The sequence below is a fragment of the Hyaena hyaena genome, unplaced genomic scaffold, assembly GCF_003009895.1.
Source record: "Hyaena hyaena isolate Hyena2069 unplaced genomic scaffold, ASM300989v1 scaffold_1366, whole genome shotgun sequence".
NCBI classification, from domain to species: Eukaryota; Metazoa; Chordata; class Mammalia; order Carnivora; family Hyaenidae; genus Hyaena; species Hyaena hyaena.
Genome location: NW_024082000.1, coordinates 35,624 through 40,712, shown reverse-complemented (window position 1 = coordinate 40,712; position 5,089 = coordinate 35,624).

Here is a 5,089-nt window from a genome sequence, read left to right as displayed (position 1 = left end):
GTATTGGCACAAAAACAGACACATAGACCAATGGAACAGAATTGAGAACTCAGAAGTGGACCCAAAAGTATACAGCCAACTGATCTTTGACAAAGCAGGAAAGAATATCCAATGGAAAAAAGACAGCCTTTTTAACAGATGGTGTTGGGAGAACTGGACAGCAACATGCAGAAGAATGAAACTAGATCATTTTCTCACACCATGCACAAAAATCAACTCAAAATGGATAAAGGACCTGAACGTGAGACAGGAAACTATCAACACCCTAGAGGAGAAAGCAGGAAACAACCTCCTTGACCTCCACCGCAGCAACTTCTTACTTGACACATCCCCAAAAGCAAGGGAATCAAGAGCAAAAATAAACTGTTGGGACCTCATCAAGATTAAAAGCTTCTGCACAGCCAAGGAAACAACCCAGAAAATTAATAGGCAACCAACGGAATGGGAAAAGATAGTTGCAAATGACATATCAGATAAAGGGTTAATATCCAGAATCTATAAGGAACTCACCAAACTACACGCCCGAAAAACAAACAACCCAGTGAAGAAATGGGCAGAAGACATGAACAGACACTTCTCCAAAGAGGACATCCAGATGGCCAACAGACACATGAAACGATGCTCAGCATCCCTCCTCATCAGGGAAATACAAATCAAAACCACACTGAGATACCACCTCACGCCAGTCAGAGTGGCTAAAATGAGCAAATCAGAGAACTCTAGATGCTGGCGAGGATGTGGAGAAACGGGCACCCTCCTACACTGTTGGTGGGAATGTAAACTGGTACAGCCCCTCTGGAAAACAGTGTGGAGGTTCCTCAGGAAACTAACAATAGAACTCCCTTATGACCCAGCAATAGCACTGCTAGGAATTTACCCAAGGGATACAGAAATGCTGAGGCATAGGAGCACATGTACCCCAATGTTCATAGCAGCACTCTCCACAATAGCTAAAACATGGAAAGAGCCTAAGTGTCCATCAACAGACGAATGGATCAAGAAGATGTGGTTTATCTATACCATGGAATACTCCATGGCAATGAGAAACAATGAAATCTGGCCATGTGTAGCAACATGGATGGACCTTGAGGGTGTTATGCTGAGCGAAATAAGTCAGGCAGAGAAGGACAAATACCATATGTTTGCACGTATAGGAGGATTAGGAGGAACTTGACGGAGGAACTAGGGGGAGAAGAAGGGCAGAAATGGTGGGGGAAAAGGAGAGAGGCAAACCATGAGAGTCTCTTGAATGCTGACAAAAACTGAGGACTGATGGATGTTGGTGTGAGGGGTGATGGTCATTGAGTAGGGCACTTTGGGTATGAGCACTGAGTGTTATGTGGAAAATAATTTGACAATAAACTACTTGTAAAAAAAAAAAGAAAAACATACATGCTATAAAATTAAAGTATAAAAATTCTTGAGTCTAGGAATGTTCACAATAATTTATCAATGTTGCTAGTATGTAAAAGTACAAGTAATGAAATGACTCAATTTTAGTGTTATCATCCTGGGGTTATTGTTCTTACTGGTAAATAGCTAGGTGAAAAATAAATTTTATCTAGGAATACAAGGAAAATTAGGATACATTTTGGTATGATTTCCAGAGGGAAAAAAGAAAGCAAGATAACAGTCTTAATTCAAATTCAAAGAAGGTTATAATTGATGTAATTTTCAGAGATGTTTCTAGCAAGCATTACTTCTGGGCTGGGAATATAGAAGAGAACAAGATGAAGAATATTAAAATGTTTAATTATAGTTCACTGGATTAAAGGCTCATTTATTCAAGAAAAAGTGAGAACCATCATTTATGCTACATTCTTTTTTTCCATCTTCCTGGGATACAGATAAACTTAACCTTGGAACAATATTATCAGTGAAACCAGCTCTGAAAATGCACTCTGCTTAGCATGGTCACACAGAAATTAGAACTCTTTTCATGTGTCATTTTTTAGTAGATGAGATGGAAAATTAATTTTGAAACAAAATTGCATGAAGCATTGGATTCACGCTTATTTCATTCTATAGGTTAATATTTAAAGAAAATAATTTAATTCCTCCTGTGAATAAACATTTTTATCTGAATCATATCAGAGGTGTTATTAGAATACATTTCATCTATTTTTCTATTATGATATTTTGTCCCTCAGTAATTATATAATCATACTAAATTTGTTAAATGTTTTCTGTCATTAGTAAAACAAAGAATACAAAAATAAAGTTTATCATTGTAATAGCCTTGTACAAGGTCCGGATGAATTTCCTCCTGTTGATAAAATTTTACAAGGAAATTTAGTTTGAAAGAAGACAGACTAACTGGAAAATATGACATACAAGAATAAATATTCTTAATTGAACTTGTCACTTGAAACCGGTAGCCAAATAAATACACTTATTCTGTAATGCATCATAATTTATGCAAGGTCATATTGACAGAAGACATTTTTCTATAAGTAGAAGATATCTGAATAAGGCCCTTAGCCTACAATGAGATGGATGAGATAAACACTAATTTGTTATGATAAGAGATATCATTATTGTATCAAAGCTGTTTTACAAAGGGTATATTGCTATTTATGTTGTGATTGCTTCTCATAATATAGATGGTTATAAATGTCTCAGTAATAGCCAAGTGAAATTGAGGAGAAATTATCAGATATGTATGACTTGGCTTGCAATATTTTAGACAAGTGGCATCCTATTGGTGATAACTCATCCAAAACAAATGCCAAACAAATGTCATGGTAAAATGCCAAAGAATTAAATATCTATAAAATAGACCTCTTCTGAGGCACCTGGGTGCCTCATGTGGTGATGCAGCCAACTTTGGCTCAGTCATGGTCTCACAGCTTATGAGTTTGAGCCCCACGTTGGTCTCTGTGCTGACAGCTCAGAGCCTGGAGCCTGCTTCGGATTTTGTGTCTCCCTCTCTCTCTGGCCCTCCCTGGCTTGGGCTCTGTCTTTCTCTCAAAAATAAATAAGCATTTAAAAAAATTTAATTAAAATATAAAATAGATCTCTTCCAAAATCTTCCTGACTTAAAATTGGTATTAGTCTAATTTTTCTTTTGCTTGTTTTTATTTGTTAAGCAAATTATATTCCCCTTTCAGTAATAAACACAATAATAAACACTCAGCACAAGAATCCAAGACAATATCCTCTACTGTCACCTACACCCCCATCCCCCCTTCCATAACATATACAACTCCAAGATCATGAGGAAAATGGCCAAGCAGTTACACTTCTTAAAAACTGCAAGTCCTCCTGAAAATTTAGGAAAGGAGTTTTTGATAACCCAAAAAGTTTCCCAAATCCCTGGGTCTGGCCTGGGCCAAAAATTCTTAGTAATCTGAATAACAAATCATGTAGAGGGTACCTGGGTGGCTCAGTTAGTTAAGGGTCCAATTCTTGATTTTGGCTCAGGTCATGATCCCAGAGTCATGGGATCAAGCCCTGTGTTGGGCTTCATGTGGAACATGGAGCATGCTTGAGATTCTCTGTTTCTCTCTAAAAAATAAAAAATAAATATGAAAAAATAAAATAAAATAAAAAAGCACTTAAGCCTAACTAAAATATCCTTAATCTTGAGACAAACAACATCTTGAGAAGTGAGTAGAAAGGATGTGACAAAACCTCACTAACTCCCATGTGAAGGTTGTAGGGCTGGAAAGAAATGTGAGTCATGACATTGATATGAGCCCTACACCTAGAATCCCTTTCCCACTGAGGCTTAGAAAAGATGACAACAGTTTCATTGGAGGACCATGGGTTTCTGCAGCAACCATAGTGACAGAAAACTTGGAACAGTAGAACTTCTTTGTTGATGAGCAGAACTCCCCTGCAGCATCTGTAGAAAACACATAGAAGATAAAAACAGTGAAATGCTTGGCTTAATTTCCCTCCAGATTACATAGGAATCTCTATAAAACTCAATTTCTGAGGTAAATTTGCATCAACACCCATCTGGATTAACCTTAAAGAAAAAAATGATATTAAAAGCAGAGAGAGGGACAGGGAAAGTAAACAATGAATGTCTCTTTATAGAAAAACATGAGGGGTGCCTGAGTGGCTTAGTCCGTTAAGTGTCCGACTTCAGCTCAGGTCATGACCTTGTGGTCCATAGGTTGAAACACCATGTCCGGCTCTGTGCTGTTAGCTCAGAACCTGCTTCAGACTCTGTCTCCCTCTCCCTTCCCCTCCCCTGTTCGCGTCTCTCTCAAAAGTAAGTATTAAGAAAAAAGAAAAGAAAAACATGAAGTCTGAAGTAATCACCCTCATTTAAATATTGGTAGTATTGTGAGGCAGTTAAGAGTAATAACTCTTCAATTAAGATATGTTCAAAACCTGGATCTTCCACTTACTAGCTATGTAATCATAGGCAACATAATTTTTTTTTTGCCTTTTTTCTTGTATATTAATGTCACCAGGTATTTCTTCTCTCTCAGGAAACAAAACAAAACAAAGAATGGGACCCTGAAGTCCCATATTGTTCTTAATCTGTGACCATATTATAGTCACACATCCTTTTTTTTTTTTCATTTCCTATTTACCTCCAACACATAAAACCACTGCTCTATGTTCTTTGGAATGTGTGTTCCATGTTCCATTAAAAACATCATGCCTATTGCTTCAAACTTGTCTCTGAAAATGGTCTTTATCATATTGCTACAGCAGAAGCCACCATTTAAAATAGAGGTGGGTGAAAGGTGGAGGTGTTGTTGCTGTTCCCTTATAAAATAAAATATCTTGAAAAAGTTTTCTATATTAATTCTCTCATTTTCTCATGAAAACACTGTAGTCAGGTTTTCCACTGAAACTGCTTTAATAGAAATCAGTAATGACTCTGTGTTACTAAATGCAATACTTGATTATCAGTTCACATTTTATTTGATCAATAAACAACATTTTTAAACAATCTCTTCTTGACATTTTTTTCAGTTGGCATTTAAGGCACCAAACTTTATTTCTTAATACACATTTTATACTCTCTCCATCTCCTTTCAAGTTTCTGCTTTTCTTCCTTAGATCTTTTATCTTCTCTATATACACATACTATCATGGTGGTTTCATCTGATATTATAGTTTTAAA